Below are 19,909 nucleotides of genomic sequence, written 5' to 3'. Positions count from 1 at the left end.
GAAGTTAGTCCTCGTTAGTATAGTGGTGAGTATCCCCGCCTGTCACGCGGGAGACCGGGGTTCGATTCCCAGACGGGGAGAACATTGCAAGTTTTTATCAGGTTCAGAGATTCGTTGCTCAAGGTTATGGAGAATCAAAGTCCGAATCCAATTGTAGTGTGAAAAATATACCACTTGATTTTGAGAGCATAAGAAAGAACCAGAAACACCAATTGCATAGCCTCGTTTTTAGTTTGGGTATCACCCCTTGCTTTTATCTAGCATGGCATGTACTGTTTTTGTGCATTACAATATTTGCATATCATCCTCTTACAATTGGCTCATGCTGTAACACAGGAGACAGCTATGTAGTGGACAAGTCTCTTGTGAGCTAAACCTGATTATGACATCACATCAATGTAGCAAAGCTGAAACTATTGTATGCCTACAGAGTATAGACTGAGAGAGAAGTGTCTTTTCCTATGAATTGCAGGCTAAAATGGACTTGCATCCCCTACTTTCAAAGGGAGTAACTGTATAGTAAGTGAGATAGATAGACCGATATCATGTAAGCTTCCTGGCCATGACCGACCAGTAGAGGATAACAGAAAAAGGTTTTTAATTGAAATGACTATCTTTTTTGCAAAGTGGTATTGTAGTCTTTGTTTCAGCTGAGACAAAAATAAATCTTTTTATCTGCTTCTTATTTAGGGTTTTATGTTAGCTTGATAACATGTAGCACATAATCTCTGTGGCCAATGACACAGACGCATCTCGAGACCTCACCCTGACATGTTTCTGGGTGTATTTTCAGCTCCAATTTTGCCTGCAGATTCAAGAAGTTAGTCCTCGTTAGTATAGTGGTGAGTATCCCCGCCTGTCACGCGGGAGACTGGGGTTCGATTCCCCGACGGGGAGAACATTGCAAGTTTTTATCAGGTTCAGAGATTCGTTGCTCAAGGTTATGGAGAATCAAAGTCCGAATCCAATTGTAGCGTGAAAAATATACCACTTGATTTTGAGAGCATAAGAAAGAACCAGAAACACCAATTGCATAGCCTCGTTTTTAGTTTGGGTATCACCCCTTGCTTTTATCTAGCATGGCATGTACTGTTTTTGTGCATTACAATATTTGCATATCATCCTCTTACAATTGGCTCATGCTGTAACAGAGGAGACAGCTATGTAGTGGACAAGTCTCTTGTGAGCTAAACCTGATTATGACATCACATCAATGTAGCAAAGCTGAAACTATTGTATGCCTACAGAGTATAGACTGAGAGAGAAGTGTCTTTTCCTATGAATTGCAGGCTAAAATGGACTTGCATCCCCTACTTTCAAAGGGAGTAACTGGATAGTAAGTGAGATAGATAGACCGATATCATGTAAGCTTCCTGGCCATGACCGACCAGTAGAGGATAACAGAAAAAGGTTTTTAATTGAAATGACTATCTTTTTTGCAAAGTGGTATTGTAGTCTTTGTTTCAGCTGAGACAAAAATAAATCTGTTTATCTGCTTCTTATTTAGGGTTTTATGTTAGCTTGATAACATGTAGCACATAATCTCTGTGGCCAATGACACAGACGCATCTCGAGACCTCACCCTGACATGTTTCTGGGTGTATTTTCAGCTCCAATTTTGCCTGCAGATTCAAGAAGTTAGTCCTTGTTAGTATAGTGGTGAGTATCCCCGCCTGTCACGCGGGAGACCGGGGTTCGATTCCCCGACAGGGAGAACATTGCAAGTTTTTATCAGGTTCAGAGATTCGTTGCTCAAGGTTATGGAGAATCAAAGTCCGAATCCAATTGTAGCGTGAAAAATATACCACTTGATTTTGAGAGCATAAGAAAGAACCAGAAACACCAATTGCATAGCCTCATTTTTTGTTTGGGTATCACCCCTTGCTTTTATCTAGCATGGCATGTACTGTTTTTGTGCATTACAATATTTGCATATCATCCTCTTACAATTGGCTCATGCTGTAACACAGGAGACAGCTATGTAGTGGACAAGTCTCTTGTGAGCTAAACCTGATTATGACATCACATCAATGTAGCAAAGCTGAAACTATTGTATGCCTACAGAGTATAGACTGAGAGAGAAGTGTCTTTTCCTATGAATTGCAGGCTAAAATGGACTTGCATCCCCTACTTTCAAAGGGAGTAACTGTATAGTAAGTGAGATAGATAGACCGATATCATGTAAGCTTCCTGGCCATGACCGACCAGTAGAGGATAACAGAAAAAGGTTTTTAATTGAAATGACTATCTTTTTTGCAAAGTGGTATTGTAGTCTTTGTTTCAGCTGAGACAAAAATAAATCTTTTTATCTGCTTCTTATTTAGGGTTTTATGTTAGCTTGATAACATGTAGCACATAATCTCTGTGGCCAATGACACAGACGCATCTCGAGACCTCACCCTGACATGTTTCTGGGTGTATTTTCAGCTCCAATTTTGCCTGCAGATTCAAGAAGTTAGTCCTCGTTAGTATAGTGGTGAGTATCCCCGCCTGTCACGCGGGAGACCGGGGTTCGATTCCCCGACGGGGAGAACATTGCAAGTTTTTATCAGGTTCAGAGATTCGTTGCTCAAGGTTATGGAGAATCAAAGTCCGAATCCAATTGTAGCGTGAAAAATATACCACTTGATTTTGAGAGCATAAGAAAGAACCAGAAACACCAATTGCATAGCCTCATTTTTAGTTTGGGTATCACCCCTTGCTTTTATCTAGCATGGCATGTACTGTTTTTGTGCATTACAATATTTGCATATCATCCTCTTACAATTGGCTCATGCTGTAACACAGGAGACAGCTATGTAGTGGACAAGTCTCTTGTGAGCTAAACCTGATTATGACATCACATCAATGTAGCAAAGCTGAAACTATTGTATGCCTATAGACTGAGAGAGAAGTGTCTTTTCCTATGAATTGCAGGCTAAAATGGACTTGCATCCCCTACTTTCAAAGGGAGTAACTGTATAGTAAGTGAGATAGAAAGACCGATATCATGTAAGCTTCCTGGCCATGACCGACCAGTAGAGGATAACAGAAAAAGGTTTTTAATTGAAATAACTATCTTTTTTGCAAAGTGGTATTGTAGTCTTTGTTTCAGCTGAGACAAAAATAAATCTTTTTATCTGCTTCTTATTTAGGGTTTTATGTTAGCTTGATAACATGTAGCACATAATCTCTGTGGCCAATGACACAGACGCATCTCGAGACCTCACCCTGACATGTTTCTGGGTGTATTTTCAGCTCCAATTTTGCCTGCAGATCCAAGAAGTTAGTCCTCGTTAGTATAGTGGTGAGTATCCCCGCCTGTCACGCGGGAGACCGGGGTTCGATTCCCAGACGGGGAGAACATTGCAAGTTTTTATCAGGTTCAGAGATTCGTTGCTCAAGGTTATGGAGAATCAAAGTCCGAATCCAATTGTAGTGTGAAAAATATACCACTTGATTTTGAGAGCATAAGAAAGAACCAGAAACACCAATTGCATAGCCTCGTTTTTAGTTTGGGTATCACCCCTTGCTTTTATCTAGCATGGCATGTACTGTTTTTGTGCATTACAATATTTGCATATCATCCTCTTACAATTGGCTCATGCTGTAACACAGGAGACAGCTATGTAGTGGACAAGTCTCTTGTGAGCTAAACCTGATTATGACATCACATCAATGTAGCAAAGCTGAAACTATTGTATGCCTACAGAGTATAGACTGAGAGAGAAGTGTCTTTTCCTATGAATTGCAGGCTAAAATGGACTTGCATCCCCTACTTTCAAAGGGAGTAACTGTATAGTAAGTGAGATAGATAGACCGATATCATGTAAGCTTCCTGGCCATGACCGACCAGTAGAGGATAACAGAAAAAGGTTTTTAATTGAAATGACTATCTTTTTTGCAAAGTGGTATTGTAGTCTTTGTTTCAGCTGAGACAAAAATAAATCTTTTTATCTGCTTCTTATTTAGGGTTTTATGTTAGCTTGATAACATGTAGCACATAATCTCTGTGGCCAATGACACAGACGCATCTCGAGACCTCACCCTGACATGTTTCTGGGTGTATTTTCAGCTCCAATTTTGCCTGCAGATTCAAGAAGTTAGTCCTCGTTAGTATAGTGGTGAGTATCCCCGCCTGTCACGCGGGAGACTGGGGTTCGATTCCCCGACGGGGAGAACATTGCAAGTTTTTATCAGGTTCAGAGATTCGTTGCTCAAGGTTATGGAGAATCAAAGTCCGAATCCAATTGTAGCGTGAAAAATATACCACTTGATTTTGAGAGCATAAGAAAGAACCAGAAACACCAATTGCATAGCCTCGTTTTTAGTTTGGGTATCACCCCTTGCTTTTATCTAGCATGGCATGTACTGTTTTTGTGCATTACAATATTTGCATATCATCCTCTTACAATTGGCTCATGCTGTAACAGAGGAGACAGCTATGTAGTGGACAAGTCTCTTGTGAGCTAAACCTGATTATGACATCACATCAATGTAGCAAAGCTGAAACTATTGTATGCCTACAGAGTATAGACTGAGAGAGAAGTGTCTTTTCCTATGAATTGCAGGCTAAAATGGACTTGCATCCCCTACTTTCAAAGGGAGTAACTGGATAGTAAGTGAGATAGATAGACCGATATCATGTAAGCTTCCTGGCCATGACCGACCAGTAGAGGATAACAGAAAAAGGTTTTTAATTGAAATGACTATCTTTTTTGCAAAGTGGTATTGTAGTCTTTGTTTCAGCTGAGACAAAAATAAATCTGTTTATCTGCTTCTTATTTAGGGTTTTATGTTAGCTTGATAACATGTAGCACATAATCTCTGTGGCCAATGACACAGACGCATCTCGAGACCTCACCCTGACATGTTTCTGGGTGTATTTTCAGCTCCAATTTTGCCTGCAGATTCAAGAAGTTAGTCCTTGTTAGTATAGTGGTGAGTGTCCCCGCCTGTCACGCGGGAGACCGGGGTTCGATTCCCCGACAGGGAGAACATTGCAAGTTTTTATCAGGTTCAGAGATTCGTTGCTCAAGGTTATGGAGAATCAAAGTCCGAATCCAATTGTAGCGTGAAAAATATACCACTTGATTTTGAGAGCATAAGAAAGAACCAGAAACACCAATTGCATAGCCTCATTTTTTGTTTGGGTATCACCCCTTGCTTTTATCTAGCATGGCATGTACTGTTTTTGTGCATTACAATATTTGCATATCATCCTCTTACAATTGGCTCATGCTGTAACACAGGAGACAGCTATGTAGTGGACAAGTCTCTTGTGAGCTAAACCTGATTATGACATCACATCAATGTAGCAAAGCTGAAACTATTGTATGCCTACAGAGTATAGACTAAGAGAGAAGTGTCTTTTCCTATGAATTGCAGGCTAAAATGGACTTGCATCCCCTACTTTCAAAGGGAGTAACTGTATAGTAAGTGAGATAGAAAGACCGATATCATGTAAGCTTCCTGGCCATGACCGACCAGTAGAGGATAACAGAAAAAGGTTTTTAATTGAAATGACTATCTTTTTTGCAAAGTGGTATTGTAGTCTTTGTTTCAGCTGAGACAAAATTAAATCTTTTTATCTGCTTCTTATTTAGGGTTTTATGTTAGCTTGATAACATGTAGCACATAATCTCTGTGGCCAATGACACAGACGCATCTCGAGACCTCACCCTGACATGTTTCTGGGTGTATTTTCAGCTCCAATTTTGCCTGCAGATTCAAGAAGTTAGTCCTCGTTAGTATAGTGATGAGTATCCCCACCTGTCACGCGGGAGACTGGGGTTCGATTCCCCGACGGGGAGAACATTGCAAGTTTTTATCAGGTTCAGAGATTCGTTGCTCAAGGTTATGGAGGATCAAAGTCCGAATCCAATTGTAGCGTGAAAAATATACCACTTGATTTTGAGAGCATAAGAAAGAACCAGAAACACCAATTGCATAGCCTCGTTTTTAGTTTGGGTATCACCCCTTGCTTTTATCTAGCATGGCATGTACTGTTTTTGTGCATTACAATATTTGCATATCATCCTCTTACAATTGGCTCATGCTGTAACACAGGAGACAGCTATGTAGTGGACAAGTCTCTTGTGAGCTAAACCTGATTATGACATCACATCAATGTAGCAAAGCTGAAACTATTGTATGCCTACAGAGTATAGACTGAGAGAGAAGTGTCTTTTCCTATGAATTGCAGGCTAAAATGGACTTGCATCCCCTACTTTCAAAGGGAGTAACTGTATAGTAAGTGAGATAGATAGACCGATATCATGTAAGCTTCCTGGCCATGACCGACCAGTAGAGGATAACAGAAAAAGGTTTTTAATTGAAATGACTATCTTTTTTGCAAAGTGGTATTGTAGTCTTTGTTTCAGCTGAGACAAAAATAAATCTTTTTATCTGCTTCTTATTTAGGGTTTTATGTTAGCTTGATAACATGTAGCACATAATCTCTGTGGCCAATGACACAGACGCATCTCGAGACCTCACCCTGACATGTTTCTGGGTGTATTTTCAGCTCCAATTTTGCCTGCAGATTCAAGAAGTTAGTCCTCGTTAGTATAGTGGTGAGTATCCCCGCCTGTCACGCGGGAGACCGGGGTTCGATTCCCCGACGGGGAGAACATTGCAAGTTTTTATCAGGTTCAGAGATTCGTTGCTCAAGGTTATGGAGAATCAAAGTCCGAATCCAATTGTAGCGTGAAAAATATACCACTTGATTTTGAGAGCATAAGAAAGAACCAGAAACACCAATTGCATAGCCTCATTTTTAGTTTGGGTATCACCCCTTGCTTTTATCTAGCATGGCATGTACTGTTTTTGTGCATTACAATATTTGCATATCATCCTCTTACAATTGGCTCATGCTGTAACACAGGAGACAGCTATGTAGTGGACAAGTCTCTTGTGAGCTAAACCTGATTATGACATCACATCAATGTAGCAAAGCTGAAACTATTGTATGCCTATAGACTGAGAGAGAAGTGTCTTTTCCTATGAATTGCAGGCTAAAATGGACTTGCATCCCCTACTTTCAAAGGGAGTAACTGTATAGTAAGTGAGATAGAAAGACCGATATCATGTAAGCTTCCTGGCCATGACCGACCAGTAGAGGATAACAGAAAAAGGTTTTTAATTGAAATAACTATCTTTTTTGCAAAGTGGTATTGTAGTCTTTGTTTCAGCTGAGACAAAAATAAATCTGTTTATCTGCTTCTTATTTAGGGTTTTATGTTAGCTTGATAACATGTAGCACATAATCTCTGTGGCCAATGACACAGACGCATCTCGAGACCTCACCCTGACATGTTTCTGGGTGTATTTTCAGCTCCAATTTTGCCTGCAGATTCAAGAAGTTAGTCCTCGTTAGTATAGTGGTGAGTATCCCCGCCTGTCACGCGGGAGACCGGGGTTCGATTCCCCGACGGGGAGAACATTGCAAGTTTTTATCAGGTTCAGAGATTCGTTGCTCAAGGTTATGGAGAATCAAAGTCCGAATCCAATTGTAGCGTGAAAAATATACCACTTGATTTTGAGAGCATAAGAAAGAACCAGAAACACCAATTGCATAGCCTCATTTTTAGTTTGGGTATCACCCCTTGCTTTTATCTAGCATGGCATGTACTGTTTTTGTGCATTACAATATTTGCATATCATCCTCTTACAATTGGCTCATGCTGTAACACAGGAGACAGCTATGTAGTGGACAAGTCTCTTGTGAGCTAAACCTGATTATGACATCACATCAATGTAGCAAAGCTGAAACTATTGTATGCCTATAGACTGAGAGAGAAGTGTCTTTTCCTATGAATTGCAGGCTAAAATGGACTTGCATCCCCTACTTTCAAAGGGAGTAACTGTATAGTAAGTGAGATAGAAAGACCGATATCATGTAAGCTTCCTGGCCATGACCGACCAGTAGAGGATAACAGAAAAAGGTTTTTAATTGAAATGACTATCTTTTTTGCAAAGTGGTATTGTAGTCTTTGTTTCAGCTGAGACAAAATTAAATCTTTTTATCTGCTTCTTATTTAGGGTTTTATGTTAGCTTGATAACATGTAGCACATAATCTCTGTGGCCAATGACACAGACGCATCTCGAGACCTCACCCTGACATGTTTCTGGGTGTATTTTCAGCTCCAATTTTGCCTGCAGATTCAAGAAGTTAGTCCTCGTTAGTATAGTGATGAGTATCCCCGCCTGTCACGCGGGAGACTGGGGTTCGATTCCCCGACGGGGAGAACATTGCAAGTTTTTATCAGGTTCAGAGATTCGTTGCTCAAGGTTATGGAGAATCAAAGTCCGAATCCAATTGTAGCGTGAAAAATATACCACTTGATTTTGAGAGCATAAGAAAGAACCAGAAACACCAATTGCATAGCCTCGTTTTTAGTTTGGGTATCACCCCTTGCTTTTATCTAGCATGGCATGTACTGTTTTTGTGCATTACAATATTTGCATATCATCCTCTTACAATTGGCTCATGCTGTAACACAGGAGACAGCTATGTAGTGGACAAGTCTCTTGTGAGCTAAACCTGATTATGACATCACATCAATGTAGCAAAGCTGAAACTATTGTATGCCTACAGAGTATAGACTGAGAGAGAAGTGTCTTTTCCTATGAATTGCAGGCTAAAATGGACTTGCATCCCCTACTTTCAAAGGGAGTAACTGTATAGTAAGTGAGATAGATAGACCGATATCATGTAAGCTTCCTGGCCATGACCGACCAGTAGAGGATAACAGAAAAAGGTTTTTAATTGAAATGACTATCTTTTTTGCAAAGTGGTATTGTAGTCTTTGTTTCAGCTGAGACAAAAATAAATCTTTTTATCTGCTTCTTATTTAGGGTTTTATGTTAGCTTGATAACATGTAGCACATAATCTCTGTGGCCAATGACACAGACGCATCTCGAGACCTCACCCTGACATGTTTCTGGGTGTATTTTCAGCTCCAATTTTGCCTGCAGATTCAAGAAGTTAGTCCTCGTTAGTATAGTGGTGAGTATCCCCGCCTGTCACGCGGGAGACCGGGGTTCGATTCCCCGACGGGGAGAACATTGCAAGTCTTTATCAGGTTCAGAGATTCGTTGCTCAAGGTTATGGAGAATCAAAGTCCGAATCCAATTGTAGCGTGAAAAATATACCACTTGATTTTGAGAGCATAAGAAAGAACCAGAAACACCAATTGCATAGCCTCATTTTTAGTTTGGGTATCACCCCTTGCTTTTATCTAGCATGGCATGTACTGTTTTTGTGCATTACAATATTTGCATATCATCCTCTTACAATTGGCTCATGCTGTAACACAGGAGACAGCTATGTAGTGGACAAGTCTCTTGTGAGCTAAACCTGATTATGACATCACATCAATGTAGCAAAGCTGAAACTATTGTATGCCTACAGAGTATAGACTGAGAGAGAAGTGTCTTTTCCTATGAATTGCAGGCTAAAATGGACTTGCATCCCCTACTTTCAAAGGGAGTAACTGTATAGTAAGTGAGATAGATAGACCGATATCATGTAAGCTTCCTGGCCATGACCGACCAGTAGAGGATAACAGAAAAAGGTTTTTAATTGAAATGACTATCTTTTTTGCAAAGTGGTATTGTAGTCTTTGTTTCAGCTGAGACAAAAATAAATCTTTTTATCTGCTTCTTATTTAGGGTTTTATGTTAGCTTGATAACATGTAGCACATAATCTCTGTGGCCAATGACACAGACGCATCTCGAGACCTCACCCTGACATGTTTCTGGGTGTATTTTCAGCTCCAATTTTGCCTGCAGATTCAAGAAGTTAGTCCTCGTTAGTATAGTGGTGAGTATCCCCGCCTGTCACGCGGGAGACCGGGGTTCGATTCCCCGACGGGGAGAACATTGCAAGTTTTTATCAGGTTCAGAGATTCGTTGCTCAAGGTTATGGAGAATCAAAGTCCGAATCCAATTGTAGCGTGAAAAATATACCACTTGATTTTGAGAGCATAAGAAAGAACCAGAAACACCAATTGCATAGCCTCATTTTTAGTTTGGGTATCACCCCTTGCTTTTATCTAGCATGGCATGTACTGTTTTTGTGCATTACAATATTTGCATATCATCCTCTTACAATTGGCTCATGCTGTAACACAGGAGACAGCTATGTAGTGGACAAGTCTCTTGTGAGCTAAACCTGATTATGACATCACATCAATGTAGCAAAGCTGAAACTATTGTATGCCTACAGAGTATAGACTGAGAGAGAAGTGTCTTTTCCTATGAATTGCAGGCTAAAATGGACTTGCATCCCCTACTTTCAAAGGGAGTAACTGTATAGTAAGTGAGATAGATAGACCGATATCATGTAAGCTTCCTGGCCATGACCGACCAGTAGAGGATAACAGAAAAAGGTTTTTAATTGAAATGACTATCTTTTTTGCAAAGTGGTATTGTAGTCTTTGTTTCAGCTGAGACAAAAATAAATCTTTTTATCTGCTTCTTATTTAGGGTTTTATGTTAGCTTGATAACATGTAGCACATAATCTCTGTGGCCAATGACACAGACGCATCTCGAGACCTCACCCTGACATGTTTCTGGGTGTATTTTCAGCTCCAATTTTGCCTGCAGATTCAAGAAGTTAGTCCTCGTTAGTATAGTGGTGAGTATCCCCGCCTGTCACGCGGGAGACCGGGGTTCGATTCCCCGACGGGGAGAACATTGCAAGTCTTTATCAGGTTCAGAGATTCGTTGCTCAAGGTTATGGAGAATCAAAGTCCGAATCCAATTGTAGCGTGAAAAATATACCACTTGATTTTGAGAGCATAAGAAAGAACCAGAAACACCAATTGCATAGCCTCATTTTTAGTTTGGGTATCACCCCTTGCTTTTATCTAGCATGGCATGTACTGTTTTTGTGCATTACAATATTTGCATATCATCCTCTTACAATTGGCTCATGCTGTAACACAGGAGACAGCTATGTAGTGGACAAGTCTCTTGTGAGCTAAACCTGATTATGACATCACATCAATGTAGCAAAGCTGAAACTATTGTATGCCTACAGAGTATAGACTGAGAGAGAAGTGTCTTTTCCTATGAATTGCAGGCTAAAATGGACTTGCATCCCCTACTTTCAAAGGGAGTAACTGTATAGTAAGTGAGATAGATAGACCGATATCATGTAAGCTTCCTGGCCATGACCGACCAGTAGAGGATAACAGAAAAAGGTTTTTAATTGAAATGACTATCTTTTTTGCAAAGTGGTATTGTAGTCTTTGTTTCAGCTGAGACAAAAATAAATCTTTTTATCTGCTTCTTATTTAGGGTTTTATGTTAGCTTGATAACATGTAGCACATAATCTCTGTGGCCAATGACACAGACGCATCTCGAGACCTCACCCTGACATGTTTCTGGGTGTATTTTCAGCTCCAATTTTGCCTGCAGATTCAAGAAGTTAGTCCTCGTTAGTATAGTGGTGAGTATCCCCGCCTGTCACGCGGGAGACCGGGGTTCGATTCCCCGACGGGGAGAACATTGCAAGTTTTTATCAGGTTCAGAGATTCGTTGCTCAAGGTTATGGAGAATCAAAGTCCGAATCCAATTGTAGCGTGAAAAATATACCACTTGATTTTGAGAGCATAAGAAAGAACCAGAAACACCAATTGCATAGCCTCATTTTTAGTTTGGGTATCACCCCTTGCTTTTATCTAGCATGGCATGTACTGTTTTTGTGCATTACAATATTTGCATATCATCCTCTTACAATTGGCTCATGCTGTAACACAGGAGACAGCTATGTAGTGGACAAGTCTCTTGTGAGCTAAACCTGATTATGACATCACATCAATGTAGCAAAGCTGAAACTATTGTATGCCTACAGAGTATAGACTGAGAGAGAAGTGTCTTTTCCTATGAATTGCAGGCTAAAATGGACTTGCATCCCCTACTTTCAAAGGGAGTAACTGTATAGTAAGTGAGATAGATAGACCGATATCATGTAAGCTTCCTGGCCATGACCGACCAGTAGAGGATAACAGAAAAAGGTTTTTAATTGAAATGACTATCTTTTTTGCAAAGTGGTATTGTAGTCTTTGTTTCAGCTGAGACAAAAATAAATCTTTTTATCTGCTTCTTATTTAGGGTTTTATGTTAGCTTGATAACATGTAGCACATAATCTCTGTGGCCAATGACACAGACGCATCTCGAGACCTCACCCTGACATGTTTCTGGGTGTATTTTCAGCTCCAATTTTGCCTGCAGATTCAAGAAGTTAGTCCTCGTTAGTATAGTGGTGAGTATCCCCGCCTGTCACGCGGGAGACCGGGGTTCGATTCCCCGACGGGGAGAACATTGCAAGTTTTTATCAGGTTCAGAGATTCGTTGCTCAAGGTTATGGAGAATCAAAGTCCAAATCCAATTGTAGCGTGAAAAATATACCACTTGATTTTGAGAGCATAAGAAAGAACCAGAAACACCAATTGCATAGCCTCATTTTTAGTTTGGGTATCACCCCTTGCTTTTATCTAGCATGGCATGTACTGTTTTTGTGCATTACAATATTTGCATATCATCCTCTTACAATTGGCTCATGCTGTAACACAGGAGACAGCTATGTAGTGGACAAGTCTCTTGTGAGCTAAACCTGATTATGACATCACATCAATGTAGCAAAGCTGAAACTATTGTATGCCTATAGACTGAGAGAGAAGTGTCTTTTCCTATGAATTGCAGGCTAAAATGGACTTGCATCCCCTACTTTCAAAGGGAGTAACTGTATAGTAAGTGAGATAGAAAGACCGATATCATGTAAGCTTCCTGGCCATGACCGACCAGTAGAGGATAACAGAAAAAGGTTTTTAATTGAAATAACTATCTTTTTTGCAAAGTGGTATTGTAGTCTTTGTTTCAGCTGAGACAAAAATAAATCTGTTTATCTGCTTCTTATTTAGGGTTTTATGTTAGCTTGATAACATGTAGCACATAATCTCTGTGGCCAATGACACAGACGCATCTCGAGACCTCACCCTGACATGTTTCTGGGTGTATTTTCAGCTCCAATTTTGCCTGCAGATTCAAGAAGTTAGTCCTCGTTAGTATAGTGGTGAGTATCCCCGCCTGTCACGCGGGAGACCGGGGTTCGATTCCCCGACGGGGAGAACATTGCAAGTTTTTATCAGGTTCAGAGATTCGTTGCTCAAGGTTATGGAGAATCAAAGTCCGAATCCAATTGTAGCGTGAAAAATATACCACTTGATTTTGAGAGCATAAGAAAGAACCAGAAACACCAATTGCATAGCCTCATTTTTAGTTTGGGTATCACCCCTTGCTTTTATCTAGCATGGCATGTACTGTTTTTGTGCATTACAATATTTGCATATCATCCTCTTACAATTGGCTCATGCTGTAACACAGGAGACAGCTATGTAGTGGACAAGTCTCTTGTGAGCTAAACCTGATTATGACATCACATCAATGTAGCAAAGCTGAAACTATTGTATGCCTACAGAGTATAGACTGAGAGAGAAGTGTCTTTTCCTATGAATTGCAGGCTAAAATGGACTTGCATCCCCTACTTTCAAAGGGAGTAACTGTATAGTAAGTGAGATAGAAAGACCGATATCATGTAAGCTTCCTGGCCATGACCGACCAGTAGAGGATAACAGAAAAAGGTTTTTAATTGAAATGACTATCTTTTTTGCAAAGTGGTATTGTAGTCTTTGTTTCAGCTGAGACAAAAATAAATCTTTTTATCTGCTTCTTATTTAGGGTTTTATGTTAGCTTGATAACATGTAGCACATAATCTCTGTGGCCAATGACACAGACGCATCTCGAGACCTCACCCTGACATGTTTCTGGGTGTATTTTCAGCTCCAATTTTGCCTGCAGATTCAAGAAGTTAGTCCTCGTTAGTATAGTGGTGAGTATCCCCGCCTGTCACGCGGGAGACCGGGGTTCGATTCCCCGACGGGGAGAACATTGCAAGTCTTTATCAGGTTCAGAGATTCGTTGCTCAAGGTTATGGAGAATCAAAGTCCGAATCCAATTGTAGCGTGAAAAATATACCACTTGATTTTGAGAGCATAAGAAAGAACCAGAAACACCAATTGCATAGCCTCATTTTTAGTTTGGGTATCACCCCTTGCTTTTATCTAGCATGGCATGTACTGTTTTTGTGCATTACAATATTTGCATATCATCCTCTTACAATTGGCTCATGCTGTAACACAGGAGACAGCTATGTAGTGGACAAGTCTCTTGTGAGCTAAACCTGATTATGACATCACATCAATGTAGCAAAGCTGAAACTATTGTATGCCTACAGAGTATAGACTGAGAGAGAAGTGTCTTTTCCTATGAATTGCAGGCTAAAATGGACTTGCATCCCCTACTTTCAAAGGGAGTAACTGTATAGTAAGTGAGATAGATAGACCGATATCATGTAAGCTTCCTGGCCATGACCGACCAGTAGAGGATAACAGAAAAAGGTTTTTAATTGAAATGACTATCTTTTTTGCAAAGTGGTATTGTAGTCTTTGTTTCAGCTGAGACAAAAATAAATCTTTTTATCTGCTTCTTATTTAGGGTTTTATGTTAGCTTGATAACATGTAGCACATAATCTCTGTGGCCAATGACACAGACGCATCTCGAGACCTCACCCTGACATGTTTCTGGGTGTATTTTCAGCTCCAATTTTGCCTGCAGATTCAAGAAGTTAGTCCTCGTTAGTATAGTGGTGAGTATCCCCGCCTGTCACGCGGGAGACCGGGGTTCGATTCCCCGACGGGGAGAACATTGCAAGTTTTTATCAGGTTCAGAGATTCGTTGCTCAAGGTTATGGAGAATCAAAGTCCGAATCCAATTGTAGCGTGAAAAATATACCACTTGATTTTGAGAGCATAAGAAAGAACCAGAAACACCAATTGCATAGCCTCATTTTTAGTTTGGGTATCACCCCTTGCTTTTATCTAGCATGGCATGTACTGTTTTTGTGCATTACAATATTTGCATATCATCCTCTTACAATTGGCTCATGCTGTAACACAGGAGACAGCTATGTAGTGGACAAGTCTCTTGTGAGCTAAACCTGATTATGACATCACATCAATGTAGCAAAGCTGAAACTATTGTATGCCTACAGAGTATAGACTGAGAGAGAAGTGTCTTTTCCTATGAATTGCAGGCTAAAATGGACTTGCATCCCCTACTTTCAAAGGGAGTAACTGTATAGTAAGTGAGATAGATAGACCGATATCATGTAAGCTTCCTGGCCATGACCGACCAGTAGAGGATAACAGAAAAAGGTTTTTAATTGAAATGACTATCTTTTTTGCAAAGTGGTATTGTAGTCTTTGTTTCAGCTGAGACAAAAATAAATCTTTTTATCTGCTTCTTATTTAGGGTTTTATGTTAGCTTGATAACATGTAGCACATAATCTCTGTGGCCAATGACACAGACGCATCTCGAGACCTCACCCTGACATGTTTCTGGGTGTATTTTCAGCTCCAATTTTGCCTGCAGATTCAAGAAGTTAGTCCTCGTTAGTATAGTGGTGAGTATCCCCGCCTGTCACGCGGGAGACCGGGGTTCGATTCCCCGACGGGGAGAACATTGCAAGTTTTTATCAGGTTCAGAGATTCGTTGCTCAAGGTTATGGAGAATCAAAGTCCAAATCCAATTGTAGCGTGAAAAATATACCACTTGATTTTGAGAGCATAAGAAAGAACCAGAAACACCAATTGCATAGCCTCATTTTTAGTTTGGGTATCACCCCTTGCTTTTATCTAGCATGGCATGTACTGTTTTTGTGCATTACAATATTTGCATATCATCCTCTTACAATTGGCTCATGCTGTAACACAGGAGACAGCTATGTAGTGGACAAGTCTCTTGTGAGCTAAACCTGATTATGACATCACATCAATGTAGCAAAGCTGAAACTATTGTATGCCTATAGACTGAGAGAGAAGTGTCTTTTCCTATGAATTGCAGGCTAAAATGGACTTGCATCCCCTACTTTCAAAGGGAGTAACTGTATAGTAAGTGAGATAGAAAGACCGATATCATGTAAGCTTCCTGGCCATGACCGACCAGTAGAGGATAACAGAAAAAGGTTTTTAATTGAAATAACTATCTTTTTTGCAAAGTGGTATTGTAGTCTTTGTTTCAGCTGAGACAAAAATAAATCTGTTTATCTGCTTCTTATTTAGGGTTTTATGTTAGCTTGATAACATGTAGCACATAATCTCTGTGGCCAATGACACAGACGCATCTCGAGACCTCACCCTGACATGTTTCTGGGTGTATTTTCAGCTCCAATTTTGCCTGCAGATTCAAGAAGTTAGTCCTCGTTAGTATAGTGGTGAGTATCCCCGCCTGTCACGCGGGAGACCGGGGTTCGATTCCCCGACGGGGAGAACATTGCAAGTTTTTATCAGGTTCAGAGATTCGTTGCTCAAGGTTATGGAGAATCAAAGTCCGAATCCAATTGTAGCGTGAAAAATATACCACTTGATTTTGAGAGCATAAGAAAGAACCAGAAACACCAATTGCATAGCCTCATTTTTAGTTTGGGTATCACCCCTTGCTTTTATCTAGCATGGCATGTACTGTTTTTGTGCATTACAATATTTGCATATCATCCTCTTACAATTGGCTCATGCTGTAACACAGGAGACAGCTATGTAGTGGACAAGTCTCTTGTGAGCTAAACCTGATTATGACATCACATCAATGTAGCAAAGCTGAAACTATTGTATGCCTACAGAGTATAGACTGAGAGAGAAGTGTCTTTTCCTATGAATTGCAGGCTAAAATGGACTTGCATCCCCTACTTTCAAAGGGAGTAACTGTATAGTAAGTGAGATAGAAAGACCGATATCATGTAAGCTTCCTGGCCATGACCGACCAGTAGAGGATAACAGAAAAAGGTTTTTAATTGAAATGACTATCTTTTTTGCAAAGTGGTATTGTAGTCTTTGTTTCAGCTGAGACAAAAATAAATCTTTTTATCTGCTTCTTATTTAGGGTTTTATGTTAGCTTGATAACATGTAGCACATAATCTCTGTGGCCAATGACACAGACGCATCTCGAGACCTCACCCTGACATGTTTCTGGGTGTATTTTCAGCTCCAATTTTGCCTGCAGATTCAAGAAGTTAGTCCTCGTTAGTATAGTGGTGAGTATCCCCGCCTGTCACGCGGGAGACTGGGGTTCGATTCCCCGACGGGGAGAACATTGCAAGTTTTTATCAGGTTCAGAGATTCGTTGCTCAAGGTTATGGAGAATCAAAGTCCGAATCCAATTGTAGCGTGAAAAATATACCACTTGATTTTGAGAGCATAAGAAAGAACCAGAAACACCAATTGCATAGCCTCGTTTTTAGTTTGGGTATCACCCCTTGCTTTTATCTAGCATGGCATGTACTGTTTTTGTGCATTACAATATTTGCATATCATCCTCTTACAATTGGCTCATGCTGTAACAGAGGAGACAGCTATGTAGTGGACAAGTCTCTTGTGAGCTAAACCTGATTATGACATCACATCAATGTAGCAAAGCTGAAACTATTGTATGCCTACAGAGTATAGACTGAGAGAGAAGTGTCTTTTCCTATGAATTGCAGGCTAAAATGGACTTGCATCCCCTACTTTCAAAGGGAGTAACTGGATAGTAAGTGAGATAGATAGACCGATATCATGTAAGCTTCCTGGCCATGACCGACCAGTAGAGGATAACAGAAAAAGGTTTTTAATTGAAATGACTATCTTTTTTGCAAAGTGGTATTGTAGTCTTTGTTTCAGCTGAGACAAAAATAAATCTGTTTATCTGCTTCTTATTTAGGGTTTTATGTTAGCTTGATAACATGTAGCACATAATCTCTGTGGCCAATGACACAGACGCATCTCGAGACCTCACCCTGACATGTTTCTGGGTGTATTTTCAGCTCCAATTTTGCCTGCAGATTCAAGAAGTTAGTCCTTGTTAGTATAGTGGTGAGTATCCCCGCCTGTCACGCGGGAGACCGGGGTTCGATTCCCCGACAGGGAGAACATTGCAAGTTTTTATCAGGTTCAGAGATTCGTTGCTCAAGGTTATGGAGAATCAAAGTCCGAATCCAATTGTAGCGTGAAAAATATACCACTTGATTTTGAGAGCATAAGAAAGAACCAGAAACACCAATTGCATAGCCTCATTTTTTGTTTGGGTATCACCCCTTGCTTTTATCTAGCATGGCATGTACTGTTTTTGTGCATTACAATATTTGCATATCATCCTCTTACAATTGGCTCATGCTGTAACACAGGAGACAGCTATGTAGTGGACAAGTCTCTTGTGAGCTAAACCTGATTATGACATCACATCAATGTAGCAAAGCTGAAACTATTGTATGCCTACAGAGTATAGACTAAGAGAGAAGTGTCTTTTCCTATGAATTGCAGGCTAAAATGGACTTGCATCCCCTACTTTCAAAGGGAGTAACTGTATAGTAAGTGAGATAGAAAGACCGATATCATGTAAGCTTCCTGGCCATGACCGACCAGTAGAGGATAACAGAAAAAGGTTTTTAATTGAAATGACTATCTTTTTTGCAAAGTGGTATTGTAGTCTTTGTTTCAGCTGAGACAAAATTAAATCTTTTTATCTGCTTCTTATTTAGGGTTTTATGTTAGCTTGATAACATGTAGCACATAATCTCTGTGGCCAATGACACAGACGCATCTCGAGACCTCACCCTGACATGTTTCTGGGTGTATTTTCAGCTCCAATTTTGCCTGCAGATTCAAGAAGTTAGTCCTCGTTAGTATAGTGATGAGTATCCCCGCCTGTCACGCGGGAGACTGGGGTTCGATTCCCCGACGGGGAGAACATTGCAAGTTTTTATCAGGTTCAGAGATTCGTTGCTCAAGGTTATGGAGGATCAAAGTCCGAATCCAATTGTAGCGTGAAAAATATACCACTTGATTTTGAGAGCATAAGAAAGAACCAGAAACACCAATTGCATAGCCTCGTTTTTAGTTTGGGTATCACCCCTTGCTTTTATCTAGCATGGCATGTACTGTTTTTGTGCATTACAATATTTGCATATCATCCTCTTACAATTGGCTCATGCTGTAACACAGGAGACAGCTATGTAGTGGACAAGTCTCTTGTGAGCTAAACCTGATTATGACATCACATCAATGTAGCAAAGCTGAAACTATTGTATGCCTATAGACTGAGAGAGAAGTGTCTTTTCCTATGAATTGCAGGCTAAAATGGACTTGCATCCCCTACTTTCAAAGGGAGTAACTGTATAGTAAGTGAGATAGAAAGACCGATATCATGTAAGCTTCCTGGCCATGACCGACCAGTAGAGGATAACAGAAAAAGGTTTTTAATTGAAATGACTATCTTTTTTGCAAAGTGGTATTGTAGTCTTTGTTTCAGCTGAGACAAAATTAAATCTTTTTATCTGCTTCTTATTTAGGGTTTTATGTTAGCTTGATAACATGTAGCACATAATCTCTGTGGCCAATGACACAGACGCATCTCGAGACCTCACCCTGACATGTTTCTGGGTGTATTTTCAGCTCCAATTTTGCCTGCAGATTCAAGAAGTTAGTCCTCGTTAGTATAGTGATGAGTATCCCCGCCTGTCACGCGGGAGACTGGGGTTCGATTCCCCGACGGGGAGAACATTGCAAGTTTTTATCAGGTTCAGAGATTCGTTGCTCAAGGTTATGGAGAATCAAAGTCCGAATCCAATTGTAGCGTGAAAAATATACCACTTGATTTTGAGAGCATAAGAAAGAACCAGAAACACCAATTGCATAGCCTCGTTTTTAGTTTGGGTATCACCCCTTGCTTTTATCTAGCATGGCATGTACTGTTTTTGTGCATTACAATATTTGCATATCATCCTCTTACAATTGGCTCATGCTGTAACACAGGAGACAG

At 40.3% G+C, this 19,909-nt stretch overlaps 21 non-coding genes across 21 annotated transcripts; all 21 read left to right on the top strand.

The window, feature by feature from the left end:
* Positions 1-8: 8 nt before the first annotated feature.
* On the top strand, positions 9-80 carry TRNAD-GUC (transfer RNA aspartic acid (anticodon GUC)). The gene has a single exon. It is a non-coding gene; the product is annotated as a tRNA-Asp (tRNA).
* A 745-nt stretch (positions 81-825) lies between these two features.
* TRNAD-GUC (transfer RNA aspartic acid (anticodon GUC)) lies at positions 826-897 on the top strand. Its single transcript has one exon. It is a non-coding gene; the product is annotated as a tRNA-Asp (tRNA).
* Positions 898-1,642: 745 nt separating this feature from the next.
* On the top strand, positions 1,643-1,714 carry TRNAD-GUC (transfer RNA aspartic acid (anticodon GUC)). Its single transcript has one exon. It is a non-coding gene; the product is annotated as a tRNA-Asp (tRNA).
* A 745-nt stretch (positions 1,715-2,459) lies between these two features.
* Positions 2,460-2,531, top strand: TRNAD-GUC (transfer RNA aspartic acid (anticodon GUC)). Its single transcript has one exon. It is a non-coding gene; the product is annotated as a tRNA-Asp (tRNA).
* Positions 2,532-3,269: 738 nt separating this feature from the next.
* On the top strand, positions 3,270-3,341 carry TRNAD-GUC (transfer RNA aspartic acid (anticodon GUC)). Its single transcript has one exon. It is a non-coding gene; the product is annotated as a tRNA-Asp (tRNA).
* A 745-nt stretch (positions 3,342-4,086) lies between these two features.
* On the top strand, positions 4,087-4,158 carry TRNAD-GUC (transfer RNA aspartic acid (anticodon GUC)). The gene has a single exon. It is a non-coding gene; the product is annotated as a tRNA-Asp (tRNA).
* Positions 4,159-4,903: 745 nt separating this feature from the next.
* On the top strand, positions 4,904-4,975 carry TRNAD-GUC (transfer RNA aspartic acid (anticodon GUC)). Its single transcript has one exon. It is a non-coding gene; the product is annotated as a tRNA-Asp (tRNA).
* Positions 4,976-6,537: 1,562 nt separating this feature from the next.
* TRNAD-GUC (transfer RNA aspartic acid (anticodon GUC)) lies at positions 6,538-6,609 on the top strand. Its single transcript has one exon. It is a non-coding gene; the product is annotated as a tRNA-Asp (tRNA).
* A 738-nt stretch (positions 6,610-7,347) lies between these two features.
* TRNAD-GUC (transfer RNA aspartic acid (anticodon GUC)) lies at positions 7,348-7,419 on the top strand. Its single transcript has one exon. It is a non-coding gene; the product is annotated as a tRNA-Asp (tRNA).
* A 1,555-nt stretch (positions 7,420-8,974) lies between these two features.
* Positions 8,975-9,046, top strand: TRNAD-GUC (transfer RNA aspartic acid (anticodon GUC)). The gene has a single exon. It is a non-coding gene; the product is annotated as a tRNA-Asp (tRNA).
* Positions 9,047-9,791: 745 nt separating this feature from the next.
* Positions 9,792-9,863, top strand: TRNAD-GUC (transfer RNA aspartic acid (anticodon GUC)). The gene has a single exon. It is a non-coding gene; the product is annotated as a tRNA-Asp (tRNA).
* Positions 9,864-10,608: 745 nt separating this feature from the next.
* On the top strand, positions 10,609-10,680 carry TRNAD-GUC (transfer RNA aspartic acid (anticodon GUC)). Its single transcript has one exon. It is a non-coding gene; the product is annotated as a tRNA-Asp (tRNA).
* Positions 10,681-11,425: 745 nt separating this feature from the next.
* TRNAD-GUC (transfer RNA aspartic acid (anticodon GUC)) lies at positions 11,426-11,497 on the top strand. The gene has a single exon. It is a non-coding gene; the product is annotated as a tRNA-Asp (tRNA).
* A 745-nt stretch (positions 11,498-12,242) lies between these two features.
* On the top strand, positions 12,243-12,314 carry TRNAD-GUC (transfer RNA aspartic acid (anticodon GUC)). Its single transcript has one exon. It is a non-coding gene; the product is annotated as a tRNA-Asp (tRNA).
* A 738-nt stretch (positions 12,315-13,052) lies between these two features.
* TRNAD-GUC (transfer RNA aspartic acid (anticodon GUC)) lies at positions 13,053-13,124 on the top strand. The gene has a single exon. It is a non-coding gene; the product is annotated as a tRNA-Asp (tRNA).
* Positions 13,125-13,869: 745 nt separating this feature from the next.
* TRNAD-GUC (transfer RNA aspartic acid (anticodon GUC)) lies at positions 13,870-13,941 on the top strand. The gene has a single exon. It is a non-coding gene; the product is annotated as a tRNA-Asp (tRNA).
* Positions 13,942-14,686: 745 nt separating this feature from the next.
* On the top strand, positions 14,687-14,758 carry TRNAD-GUC (transfer RNA aspartic acid (anticodon GUC)). Its single transcript has one exon. It is a non-coding gene; the product is annotated as a tRNA-Asp (tRNA).
* A 745-nt stretch (positions 14,759-15,503) lies between these two features.
* TRNAD-GUC (transfer RNA aspartic acid (anticodon GUC)) lies at positions 15,504-15,575 on the top strand. Its single transcript has one exon. It is a non-coding gene; the product is annotated as a tRNA-Asp (tRNA).
* Positions 15,576-16,313: 738 nt separating this feature from the next.
* On the top strand, positions 16,314-16,385 carry TRNAD-GUC (transfer RNA aspartic acid (anticodon GUC)). Its single transcript has one exon. It is a non-coding gene; the product is annotated as a tRNA-Asp (tRNA).
* Positions 16,386-17,130: 745 nt separating this feature from the next.
* Positions 17,131-17,202, top strand: TRNAD-GUC (transfer RNA aspartic acid (anticodon GUC)). The gene has a single exon. It is a non-coding gene; the product is annotated as a tRNA-Asp (tRNA).
* A 745-nt stretch (positions 17,203-17,947) lies between these two features.
* On the top strand, positions 17,948-18,019 carry TRNAD-GUC (transfer RNA aspartic acid (anticodon GUC)). Its single transcript has one exon. It is a non-coding gene; the product is annotated as a tRNA-Asp (tRNA).
* The last annotated feature ends 1,890 nt before the right edge of the window (positions 18,020-19,909 follow it).

The sequence above is a fragment of the Pseudophryne corroboree genome, chromosome 11 (assembly GCF_028390025.1).
Source record: "Pseudophryne corroboree isolate aPseCor3 chromosome 11, aPseCor3.hap2, whole genome shotgun sequence".
Classification (NCBI taxonomy): domain Eukaryota; kingdom Metazoa; phylum Chordata; class Amphibia; order Anura; family Myobatrachidae; genus Pseudophryne; species Pseudophryne corroboree.
This window is presented reverse-complemented; position numbering and strand designations above follow the sequence as displayed.